General features: G+C 41.4%; 2 non-coding genes across 2 annotated transcripts; one reads left to right on the top strand and one right to left on the bottom strand.

Moving 5' to 3' along the window:
• Positions 1-7,906: 7,906 nt before the first annotated feature.
• TRNAV-AAC (transfer RNA valine (anticodon AAC)) lies at positions 7,907-7,981 on the bottom strand. Its single transcript has one exon. It is a non-coding gene; the product is annotated as a tRNA-Val (tRNA).
• Positions 7,982-12,511: 4,530 nt separating this feature from the next.
• TRNAL-UAA (transfer RNA leucine (anticodon UAA)) lies at positions 12,512-12,594 on the top strand. Its single transcript has one exon. It is a non-coding gene; the product is annotated as a tRNA-Leu (tRNA).
• The last annotated feature ends 946 nt before the right edge of the window (positions 12,595-13,540 follow it).

Below are 13,540 nucleotides of genomic sequence, written 5' to 3'. Positions count from 1 at the left end.
GCTGGGATTACAGGTGCCCACCACCAGGCCTGGCTAATTTTTGTATTTTTAGTAGAGATGGGGTTTCACTTTGTTGGCCAGGCTGGTGTAGAACTCCTGACCTCAAATGATCTGCCTGCCCCAGCCTCCCAAAGTGCTGGGATTACAGGCATGAGCCACTGCACCCAGCCTCTTTTCAACGCACTTTAGGTATTTCTGGATGATTGGTTTATCCTCTCCTCCTCTAGTTCTCTTTTTTTTGGGCTAAGCCACATACATGTCCTTTAAAGTTGCCAATCTGACTGAACCTGAAACACCACATGCAGTTTTTGTATACTCTATCATCAAATACATTTACTTCATATTTAAGTTATTTCCTATTAACATAATTTTGAGTTCCAAAACCTCTTTTTTTGTTTTTTTTTTTTTTTTTTTGGTTTTTTTTTTTCTGAGACAGAGTTTCGCTCTTGTTGCCCAGGCTGGAGTGCAATGGCGCGATCTCGGCCCACCGCAACCTCTGCCTCCCAGATTCAAGCGATTCTCCTGCCTCGGCCTCCTAAGTAGCTGGGATTACAGGCATGTGCCACCATGCTGGGCTGTTTTGTATTTTTAGTAGAAACGGGATTTCTCGATGTTGGTCAGGCTGGTCTCAAACTCCTGACCTCAGGTGATCCGCTCACCTCAGCCTCCCAAAGTGCTGGGATTACAGGCGTGAGCCACCGCGCCCATGCTTTTTTTTGGTTTTATGGAAGTTTTTCTTCATTGGATCCTAGTCCTTGTTATTGGATACAGTATTGTTTCTCTCCCTTCTGAAGATATTAGTGAGATATGATATAATATGATATATGGTGTAAAGTTTTTGCTGCAGTCTGTGTCCTTAAATTGTATTTTAAAAATCTCTTTTTGTATTCTTCCTCCCTCCCTCCATCTCTCTCTTTCTCTCCCCACCTCTCTCTATATATATCTTTGGTGATCCTTGCACTATACACGTTGTATTAGTTTGTTATCACTGCCATAACAAAGTACCACAGATCATGTGATTTAAACAACAGACATTTATTTTCTTACATTTCTGGAGGCTAGAGGTCAGAGATTATGGTGTCAACAAGATTTGTTTGTTTGTTTGTTTGTTTTATGCTTCTCTCCCTGGTTTGCAGATAGCCATCTCCTCCATGTCCTAATATCGTCTTCCTTCTGGGTGTGTCTGTGTCCTAATCTTTTCTTGCAAAGACATGTCATACTGGATTATGGCCAATTCTAAATACCTCATTCAAAGGCCCCATCTCCAAAGATAGTCACGTTCTCAATTAGTAAGTGTTAGGACTTCAACATATGAATTTGGTAAAGAGGGGAGGACACAAATTAATCTTTGACACATATATTTAAGAATAGGAGACTAAAATGCTGATTGAGGCTGGGTGTGGTGGCTCACGCCTGCAATCCCAACACTTGGGAGGCCAAGGTGGGGATATCACTTGAGGCCAGGAGTTTGAGACCAGCCTGGCCAACATGGAGAAATCCCGCCCCTACTAAAAATACCAAACAAACAAACAAACAAAAATTAGCCGGTTCTGGTGGCACGTGCCTGTAATCCCAGCTACTCAGGAAGCTGAGGCAAGAGAATTGCTTGAACCCTGGGAGACGGAGGTTGCAGTGAGCTGAGATCCTACCACTGCACTCCAGCCTGGGCGACAGCGTGAGACTCTGTCTCAAAAGAATTAAAATAAAATAAAATAAAATGCTGATTGAGAAGACAATATAGTCATATTGTTCCTATCATTCCCACCAAACACAATTAAAAACCCTGGACATCATGTATAAAACAAACATAGGAAGACTTCGAAAAATGGAGAGAAGGCAAACTGGTGGGAGACCTTTCAACTAGAGGAAAGAGACGGTGGTACATTTTCTAATTTTTTTTGTTTTTAATTTCATGTATCCTGGACTGAGTGCGGAGAAGCCAACAACCTGTTAATACAGACAAAAAGGCCACAAGAAAGCCAGCTTTCTCTAACCAAATGACAAGGAAAAGAGCAGCCTAGCAAGACAGAAAACTTGTAGACAATAATTCTCTATTCCAACAGAACACTGCAGAAAACGCTGAACTCCAATACCCCTACTCCCTCATTCCCCACCTGAAAGGCCCAGTCAGGAGCCCAAACTCTTACCTTTGACCAGCAGCTGAGGTGGTTTCAGAGAAGGCCAAGTGTGGAACTGAGATGTTTATCCTCATTTGGTAGTATCACTGTCCACCTTCACACCTGCTAACCCAGGCCTGATCAGAAGCTCAGAGCACTTGAGTGTGGTTCTTAAAGGAAAAAATAACTTTTGATTTACGTGGCTGGAACACTGTGGTTGGGAGAAACCTCCACTGTCAGGAAATCAGTAAGGATCAGTAAGAGGGTTGAGCAGATTTCCAGAAATCAACTTCCAGTCAACCAGGAGATCATAGTCCTAAAAATGAATTGGAGACAAAATAAGGTAAAGTTCCATTACTTTGTAGGATGTTGTACACCTATCAAATTTGTTAGTCTCCTCCAGGCTAGTGAGCGTCCATGTTACTCACTTAATAGAATCGTCTTCTAAATATTCTGCTATAAATTTCCTCCATATTCTGAAACTGAGCAAGGGGTTATATAACTCTAAATTTCCTCAAAATGGCATTAAAACGAGATCTATTTTCAATCTCCTGTTCACTACATGTACACAAACACTACCAATTCCTGAAATTTTGGGGGTTGGCTTTCACAAGGTAAATTATATTCTTCTTTGGCTTTTCCCAATTCTGGCTTAAAGTGAAACTTTCCTTGTGTATCACACTAGCCCTTCTACTATTTAGTTTTCAGAATTTTGCTACTGCTTTCTCCTTTCCCATTATTGTCCTTCTGTACTTATGAACGGCTCTCTCTCCTTTTTTTCTTTCTTTCTTTTCTTCTTTCCTTCCTCTCTCTCTGTCTCTGAATTTTGGCTAGAAAACGTCAGATGCCTGTCTTCAATATGCCATTATTGTAAACAGGTCTATTTCTAACTTACTATGATTTTTCATAATGCTTGATATTCAGAGGATTAGCAAAATAATACAGTAGACAATGAAGAGGATGCTATCCTTTATGCTCAGATTAAAATCCTAAAGGGACTCCAGCCTCTACCTAGAATGTAGAAAGTTGGAAAAAATACTGCTCCTAATCTAACAATGAAAAAGTCCAGATAGACCAGGCATGGTGGCTCACGCCTGTAATCCAGCATTTTGGGAGGCTGAAGTGGGCGGATCACCTATCACCTGAGGTCAAGAGTTCGAGACCAGCTTGGCTAACATGGTGAAACCCTGTCTCTACTAAAGATACAAAAAAACTAGCCAGGCATGGTGGTGCACGCCTGTAATCCCAGCTAGTCAGGAGGCTGAGGCAGGAGAATTGCTTGAACTCGGGAGGTGGAAGTTGCAATGAGCCGAGATCAAGCCATTACACTCCAGCTTGTGCAATAAGAGTGACACTCTGTTTCAAAAAAAAAAAAAGAAAGAAAAAGAAAAGAAAAAAGAAAGAAAAAGTCCAGATAGTCTAGAAAAGCATAATTTTCCTTGAACCCATGAAAGAGTTGAGGTCTCAGAGCAACCACGTAGCCTGAAATCTATGGAAAAATAGGCGCTCCCAAGTAGAAATGGGAAATGAATACTGGCTCATCTATAGCAATAGGATGATGATGAGGCCTCCATGAGAGAGGTTAAGAAAAATTCAGCAAAAATTCAGTATCTTATGACTTGCAAAATTTAGTCTAAGTATCTATGACTGAGAAGGAAATTCTAGAACCCCTAGGATCAAGTACAAAAAAAGAGTTTTCACACTTTTGCAGGCTTCTCTTTACAATTCTCAAAGAACTACTGCCCTCCATGTTCCGGGAGAATTGGTTCCAGGACCCCCAAGAATACCAAAATCCACTGATGCTCAAGTCCCTTATATAAAATAACCTATGCACATCTTCCTGTATACTTTAAATCATCTCTAGATTATTTATAATACCAAATATAATGTAAATCCTATGTAAATAGTTGCTATACTTTTTTTTTTTTACTGTTGCATTGTTGTTTTTATTTTTTTCAAATATTTTTGATCCTTGATTGGTTGAGTCTACAGATGTAGAACCCGTGCTCATAACAAATGACGGAGCAGGGCTAGGGATCAGAGAAAGCCCCTTTCAGTGGAACAGGGCTGACAGAGAGAGTAGCCTGTCCCTAAAGAAAGCAAGCTTAAACACTTAGGGAGTAGCAGCAAACATGGTTACATCCAGAGAGCAGAAAATTCATAGGAGCTCAAGAAAGTAAAAAAGAATGAAAAATTCTACTTTAAAGGAGTATTAGGTATAGAATATTAGAGAATGTCAACTTCTGGGAGCAGGCAGAATGACTAAGAAAGTCCAACCTCATAGACCCTGATCACGGACTCTGCCTGTCTCAGTCTGTTTTGGGTTGCTATAACAGAATACCTAAGCCTGTGTGATTTATAAAGAAAAGAGACTTATTTGGCTCATGATTCTGGTGGCCAGAAGGTTCAACCACATGATCATCTCAACAGACATAGGAAAACATTCAATAACATTCAACACCCATTTATGATTTTAAAAAAATTCAGTAAACTGGGAATAGAGATGAGCTTCTTCAACTTGATAAAAAGCATCTGCAAAAAAAATGTAATATCATACTTAATGGTAAAAGACTGAATGACTTCTCAATATAGGGAATGTCTGACAAGAATATCTGCTCTTACCACTCTTTTTTTTTTTTTTTTTTTTTTTGAGACGGAGTCTCCCTCTGTCGCCCAAGCTGGAGTGCAGTGGCATGATCTCGGCTCACTGCAAACTCCGCCTCTCGGGTTCACGCCATTCTCCTGCCTCCCGTAGCTGGGACCACAGGTGCCCACCACAACGCCCGGCTAATTTTTTGGTATTTTTAGTAGATACGGGGTTTCACTGTGTTAGCCAGGATGGTCTCGATCTGCTGACCTCGTGATCCACCCTTTTCGGCCTCCAAAGTGCTGCGATTACAGGCATGAGCCACCGCGCCCGGCCTCTTACCACTCTTATTCAACATTGTTCTAGAAGTCCTATTTAACGTAATTACACAAGACAAATAAATAAAAACACACAGTTTAGATTGTAAAGGAATAAATAAAACTCTTTCTAGTCATAAGCAACATGATTGTCTATACAGAAAATGCAAAAGAATCTAAAATAAAAAATAAATATAACCCAAAATAAATATAAATAAATATAACCTAAAAATAATAAAATAACTAAAATAGAATAATAAAAGAATGTAGTAAGACTGTGAGACAAAAAGTAAATAAATAAAAATCTATTGTATTTCTAGGTGCAGAGGTACCTCCACTTATGGTGGGGTTACATTCCAGCGAACCTATTTCAAGTTAAGCATGTAAGTCAAGGCCGGGCGCAGTGGCTCACGCCTGTAATCCTAGCACTTTGGGAGGCCGAGGCGGGTGGATCACGAGGTCAGCAGATCGAGGCCATCCTGGCTAATACGGTGAAACCCCGCCTCTACTATAAACACAAAAGAATTAGCCGGGCGTAGTCGCGGGCGCCTATGGTCCCAGCTACTCCGGAGGCTGAGACAGGAGAATGGCTTGAACCCGGGAGGCGGAGCTTGCAGTGAGCCAAGATCACGCCACTGCACTCAAGCCTGGGCATAAAGCCTGCTTTATAATGGGATACCTCAGGGCTTGGTCCTTGGACTTCTTTCCTATATACACTCACTGATCTATTTTCATGGCATACATAATGTTTATATGACTACCACTCATAAATTTGAATCTGCAATCTAGACCACTCCATTAAACTCCAGATTTGTGTATTCAAGTGATTCCTCAGCATTACACTTAAATGTTTTATGCTATACCAGTTAGCATGTCTAAAACAGGACTCTCATTTTTTTCTCGTAATAATCCTGCTGCACCCAGTCTTCTCTTTTCAGTTAATGGCAATTACATCCTTTCATTTTTTTTAANTATATACACTCACTGATCTATTTTCATGGCATACATAATGTTTATATGACTACCACTCATAAATTTGAATCTGCAATCTAGACCACTCCATTAAACTCCAGATTTGTGTATTCAAGTGATTCCTCAGCATTACACTTAAATGTTTTATGCTATACCAGTTAGCATGTCTAAAACAGGACTCTCATTTTTTTCTCGTAATAATCCTGCTGCACCCAGTCTTCTCTTTTTCAGTTAATGGCAATTACATCCTTTCATTTTTTTTAACCAAAAAAAAAAAAAAAAAAAAAAAAAAAACCTTCAGAGTTATCACCAATTCTATTACTCCACTCTTCACGTCCATGTTCTCTGAAATTCCTCTTGGTTCTATCTTTAAAATATAACCAGACTCTGACTACTTCCCACCACCTCTACTGCCACCATACTGTTCGGGTCACAGTCATCTCTGATGAAAGGAACTTAACAGATCTCCTTAAATCCATTATTTTCTCTCTACAAAATAACCTCCACTAAACTGTCGAAAGACCTTCTTTTTTTTTTTTTTCTTTTTTTGAGACAGAATCTGCTCTGTCGCCCAGGCTGGAGTGCAGTGGCCGGATCTCGGCTCACTGCAAACTCTGCCTCCCGGGTTTACGCCATTCTCCTGCCTCAGCCTCCCGAGTAGCTGGGACTACAGGCGCCCGCCACCTCGCCTGGCTAGAAAGAGCTTTTAAAAACTTAAGTTACTGCACTAACTCTCCCTGCCCTCAGCAGAAGAGTACTGCATCTCTTCCTAGAGAAGGCCAACGCCAGCCGGGCGCAGTATCTCTTTTTTATGTTTATCTTTATTTTTATTTTTTGTGAGACAGTCTCCCTCAGTCGTCCAGTCTGGAGTGCAGTGGGATCTCGACTCACTGCAACCTCCATCTCTCAGGTTCAAGTGATTCTGCTGCTTCAGCGCCACCAAGCCCAGCTAATTTTTGTATTTTTAGTAGAGATGGGATTTCACCATGTTGGCCGGGCTGGTCTCGAACATCTGCCTACAGATGATTAACCCGCCTAGGCCTCCCAAGTGCTGGGATTAAGTGCGTGAACCACCACGCCCGGCCAAGGCATAGTATCTTTAATGGAACAGGTACTACGTGAACTCGAGTATCTGTTGAGGGCGGGGTGAGAGGGCTGGGTGAGAAAGTGAGTCTTAGCTCTGCTCTTGTTATATTACTATTATTTTAATTGAAAGTTCTGACTGACAGGGCGCGGTTGCTCACGCCGTAATCCCAGCACTTTGGGAGGCCAAGGCGGGCGGATCACCTGAGGTAGGGAGTTCAAGACCAGCCTGACCAACATGGAGAAACCTCGCCTGTACTAAAAATACAAAATAGCCAGGCGTGGTGACTCATACCTGTAATCCCAGCTACTAGGGAGGCTGAGGCAGGAGAATCGCTTGAAACAGGGAGGTGGAGGTTGTGGTGAGCCGAGATCGTGCCATTGCACTCCAGGCTGGGCAACAAGAGCGAAAATCCGTCTCAAAATATATATATATATATACACGCATACATGTTTATATATGTATAAAATGTGTGTGTATACACAGATCCACACATATAAGTAAACAGATTCAGAATTTTACAGAACAACTATGGGCCGGGCAAGCTGGCTCACGCCTGTAATCCCAGCACTCTGGGAGGCCGAGGCGGGTGGATCACCAGGTCAGGAGTTCGAGACCATCCTTGCCAACATGGTGAAACTCCGTCTCTACTAAAAATACAAAAATGAGTTGGGCGTCGTGGCACGTATCTCTAATCCCAGCTACTAGGTAGGCTGAGGCAGGAGAATCGCTTGAACCAGGGAGTCGGAGGTTGCAGTGCGCCGAGATAGCGCCATTGCACTCCAGCCTGGCGACAGTGAGACTCCGTTTCAAGAACAAAACCGCACGCTGTTTCCGCCCGGTTTCGAAGCGGGAACCCTTCGCGTGTTAGGCGAATGTGATAACCACTGAACACCACGGAAACTTTCTTGACACGAGTGTATTTCACTTTCAAATTAATTACAATGAACTTTAAATTTATCCGTTCCTTCAGGGTATATCTTTGGCAGAGGGATAATATTTTCCCCTACACGTTCTAATTCTTAGAATCCGTACTTTAAAATCCGACAATTCGCAATCAAGCAAATGCTTCTCCCGAAGCTTCAATTCCTTCAGCAGCACAGGGCAGGGAAATAGGCAGTCTCTTGGGAAATTTTATTTCAATTCATTTTTTTTGGTATGTTCTATGCTCTCTGCTCTCATAAGACGCTCTAATGTTCATCTCCCCGATGACTGAAAATTAGGCAGGACATTAGTGCCGTTGAGTATTTTTTTCTTCATGCTAGCAGCCTGTCAGATTCATTCAAAGTCCCGCTTACTCCTAAATGAGACTCTTTCTTGAGGTTTGAAACAAAAGGCAGAGACAGTGTTCATGAAAAGGCATATAAAAAGAAATAAATAGCTTGGGTATGTATGGGGAAGTTTAAAATCAAGACAGAACAACTGTATTCATTAGAACCAGTTACCAATGAGCAAATATCTATATATTATACATGGTAATTGGTAATATATATATTTACACATATGTATATATGCTTCTCACACTATGTATATTTGCTGTTTTATATATATATATATGAACATGAGGATAAGCTTCCTCATCCATAATTATCTCATCCTTAGCACAGTGAAAAGTATCTAGGAGGCCAGATTTTATAAATCCTGAAGAAGTGGTAAAGAGTTCTGCTAACTATGGTAAAAATTTTCATCAAAAGATAGCGTATTTGATCATTCACTGCTATTGATAGGAATTAAAACATAAATTTCATGATAAAAAGGATATTTTGTTTGTTGTGTTCACTGCTTTACTCACAGCTACTTAATAGTCTCTGGCTTAGGACTTTTAGTAGAGAATTAATTAACATTCCTTTCGTGAATGAATGAATGAATAAATGAGAACAAGTAACAATCAATAGTTCCGTTTTGGATATCTAAACTTACCTTTTCTCAGTGTATTCTAATTGATGGGTCTTTCAGACTTGTGCCAGTTGAGATGCATCTAGAATTGTTTAGCACTTAAAACACTCTCTTTATCTTGTAGTGAGACTATCCCTGGATTTTACTGTAGCTAATTTTTTTTCCAGCATTTGTACCTGTCATCAGCCATGACATTTTGTGTTAGTGTAGTGATTATCACTATGTGTTATATGCAGAAGATCATGGTTTTGCTCCGCAGGAGATCCAGAATAAACCAAGGACTGATCCCTTTATCCTGCTTTTTCCATTTCTTAATAGACAGACCAAGGAATTGTTTTACAATTGTTACCATCTGGTTGCCTTTTCCACCAGACTACAGGGTTCTGGGGGCTGGCTAACATTGTCTTATTTTTTTCCTGCCTCCATAAAGAGCCCTCTAAAAGCATTTTCTACAAAGCCCAAGTGCTTACAATTGCCAGACATTCAGAATACAGAATTAACAGCTGATTTCTGAGACTATGGTGGAAGCTGTGAAAATGTAGAAAGATGCCAGCTTCAGCCAACAAAGAGAAGGCCAGGGATTCAGATAGCCTGAGAAGGCCTTGAGTCCAGAACCCCAGGAATAGAAAATGCCCAGGATAGAAAGGCATTTGTGTCTTTCTAGGGGAGCTCATGTGGGTCTGGCTTTTAGCTCTACATTCTGAAAAGCTGGAGCAGTAAGGAAGGCAGAATAGTAGTAACTGAGCCAGCATTTGTCAGAACTTAGGAAGAGTGGTCAAAAAAATAGCAAGTAGCTTGCAAATGAGGTTCTGTCCTGGATACGATATTTGTTCTTTCAACTTAACCTCAATAGATTGAAGTGGTGAAATGAGAGAAAGAAATTTTGACGTAAAAATTTATTTTCTAGACTCTTTGGTATTTGACCCCAATAAAATGATGGTTCTCTATCTCCATGCACTATTTTACCAATCCTTAGGATTCCACGGTAATAAAAAAAAACATAGTAAGTCACAGATAGACCTAGTTATAATGATGGTAAATTAAGCACAGCTTTTGTTTTATCTTTATTCCAAACTACATTTATACAAAGCATTAAGGGTGTTTAAAAACATAAATACACAGGGACGAAAAGATGAGAAAATGAAGAGCAGTAGCAAGTAGCAAGATTTTGAATGCCAGAGAGCAGAATGATTAGCGTTAATATAAGGGAAAATCTTTTGGTGTTAAGTATGTTTTTTAAAGAAATTACTTTTTAAGATTGGTACATGCGGCCAGGCACTGTGGCTCATGCCTGTAATCCCAGCACTTTGGGAGGCCAAGGCAGGCAGATCACAAGGTCAGGAGTTCGAGACCACCCTGGCCAATATGGTGAAACCTCATTTCCAAATTAGCTGGGCATGGTGGCTTGTGCCTGTAATCCCGGCTACTCAGGAGGCTGAGGCAGGGGAATTGCTTGAACCAGGGAGGTGGAGGTTGCAGTGAGCCAAGATCACCCCATTGCATTCCATCCTGGGCAACAGAGTGAGACTCCATCTAAAAAAAAAAAAAAAAAAAAAGGAAGGTTGGTACATTAACAATAACTCTAGCACATCTCATAGTTGCATAATATTTAATATTATGTGTTTACCACACTTCACCTATCTACTGTTCAACATTGGCTTCAAGGCTGAATCTGATTCTGGAAGAGGAAAAATAGTGAGGCAATTAACATCCATATATGATACAATCTGTATCTTTGTGACATGAGGGGGAATATATACCTAGGAGCCGAATACCTAGGTCATTGGACAAGACAATCTTAACTTGAGTAAAAAGTATTAGACTGCTTTCCAAAATGGCTGCATTAATATAAACTTCCACTAGCAGGATATGAGGGCTTCCATATCCCCATTTCTGCAATAGTGGACACATTAAGCTTTCTAATTCTTCCAGTCTAATGTAGGTTGAGTAATAACTTATTTTATCTTGCATTTTATAAATTAATAATAATATTAAGTATTTAAAATGTTAATCTTTTCGGGTTCTTCTTATCATGGGTTTGATGAGGACCCTGTCCCTACTCTTTACACATTTTTTTTTTCTTTCTTTTTTTGAGACAGAGTCTCACTCTGTCACCCAGACTGGAGTGCAGTAGTGTGATCTCAGCTCACTGCAACCTCTGCCTCTTGGATTCAAGCAATTCTGCTGCCTCAGTCTCCCGAGTAGCTGAGACTACAGGCTCCCGCCACCACGCCCTGCTAATTTCTGTATTTTTAGTAGAGACGGAGTTTCCCCATATTGGCCAGGCTGGTTTCGAATTCCTGACCTTGTGACCCGCCAGCCTCGGTCTCCCAAAGTGCTAGGATTACAGGCGTGAGCCACCGCGCCTAGCTTCTTTACACATTTTCTATTGAGTCTGCTGTTTGATCTTGCTGATTTTAATGGCTTCTTACTATATCATGTAGATTAAGTTGTTTTCATTTGTAAATATTTCAAGTATCTTCTACTTTGGTTGTATTTGTCTATTTACTTTTCCATTGTGGTTTTCTTTGATTTGGGTGCAGCAGACTATATCAGTGTTTTGGTTTACTGTGTGTGTGTGTGTGTGTGTGTGTGTGTGTGTGTGTGTGTGTGTGTGTGTTGAGACGGAGTCTTGTTCTGTTGCTCAGGCTGGAGTGCAGTGGCACGATCTCGGCTCACTGCAACCTCCGCCTCCCAGGTTCAAGCGATTCTCCTGCCTCAGCCTCCCGAGTAGCTGGGGTTATAGGCACATGCCACCACCCCCGGCTAGTTTTTGTATTTTTTAGTAGAGACAGGGTTTCGCCATGTTGACCAGACTGGTCTCAAACTCTTGACCTCAGGTGATCCGCCCGCCTCGGCCTCCCAAAGTGCTGGAATTACAGGCGTGAGCCACCACGCTCGGCCTATTGTTTGTGTTTTTAGTTTTGTTTGTTCGTTTGTTTAATGTTCTTCTGTCCCCTAGATAATAATGCTATTTTTCTACATATGTTTCTATTATTTTTTATCAGTCATATGTAGGCATTTAAACTATCTTGATAAGTATATTTTACAAAATCCACAGATGATTATACTGTATAGTGCATGTTTAAAAAATCACAACGATAGAATAATTAAAAACTCTTCTGTATGTCAATGTATGGGAGACTCTTTTCTCCGACGTGTTCTTTCCTGCACCCAGCAATCGCCTGAACCCGGGAGGCGGAGGTTGCTGAATCTTTAGAATTCAGCTCTGATCCCAGCATTGACAGGCGTGGATTTCCCTCAACATGGCTCATTTTAGTGGAAGTCTAAGGAATCAGGGATGGTTCGTCTTTCCCCTAACACCTAGTATAGTGCCTGTCACAAATTAGTGATTAAGCATACTTTTGGAAATACATCTTTTCATTTGTTTATTTCCAAGCAATATTAGAAAGATTTATTAACTTTGTACACTCTTTTAAACATGGTCCTAGTTTTCACGGATATAAAATTATTCATAATCTTCCAGAAACTACAAATTCTAGCCTAGTAAACATCGACAAGGATACTGCACCTTATCACCGGGATGGCCGAGTGGTTAAGGCGTTGGACTTAAGATCCAATGGACATGTGTCCGCGTGGGTTCGAGCCCCACTCCCGGTAGGTATTGGTGCATGTTTTGACGTTTGCGATTTCTGGCGCAAAGTTGGAAGCTAGGTATGCTAGTATGACAACCTTCTCACTTTGAGTGTAAATGCTTCAAAACATAACGAGGATTATTAAACAACATTCTCCCCAACACAACATTTTTTTTATCTTCAAAGAAATTGCTTCCTGCGCAGTATTAAGTAGGAGGCGCCTCTTCCCACAATTCCTATAGCCTAACAGCACAGTGTCTTCAAGTCCTGAATACATTCCTATCACTGTGGAATGTATTCCAAGTACATTGACACGCCTGTAATCCTAGCACTTTGGGAGGCTGAGGCGAGCGGATCACTTGAGGTCAGGAGTTCAACACCAGCCTGGCCAACATAGCGAAACCCTGTCTCTACTAATAATACAAAAATTAACCGAGGGTAGTGGCGGGCGCCTGTAATCCCAGCTACTCGGGAGGCTGAGGCAGGAGAATTGCTTAAACCCGGGAAGTGAAGGTTGCAGTGAGCCAAGATCGCACCATTGCGCTCCAGCCCAAGCGACAAGAGCGAAACTCCCTCTCAAAAAAAAAAAGAAGAGAGAGAGAGAAGAAAGAAAGAAAGAAAAGATAAGAGGAAGGAAGGAAGGAAGGAAGGAAGGAAGGAAGGAAGGAAGGAAGGAAGGAAGGAAGGAAGGAAGGAAGGAAGGAAGGAAAGGAAGATAGGAAGATCGATCAGCGGAATGTGGTGGTGAGCTCCTGCAAGCCCAGCTACTCCGCAGGCTGAGACATGAGAATCGCCGGAACCGGGGAGGAGGCGGAGGTTGCAGTGACTGAGATCGCGGCACTGCACTCCAGCCTCGGCAACAGAGTGAGACTCTGTCTCAAAAAAAAAAAAAAAGGAATTGTGGGAAGAGGAGAGCCTAAGTGGATGTTCTGCCTAAACAGACCTGAATTCTGCAGGCGATTCAGTTCCAA

The sequence above is a fragment of the Rhinopithecus bieti genome, unplaced genomic scaffold (assembly GCF_001698545.2).
Source record: "Rhinopithecus bieti isolate Rb0 unplaced genomic scaffold, ASM169854v2 scaffold_51227, whole genome shotgun sequence".
NCBI lineage: Eukaryota > Metazoa > Chordata > Mammalia > Primates > Cercopithecidae > Rhinopithecus > Rhinopithecus bieti.
The sequence above is the reverse complement of the archived record's forward strand: the minus strand, read 5'-3'. Positions and strand labels throughout refer to the sequence as shown.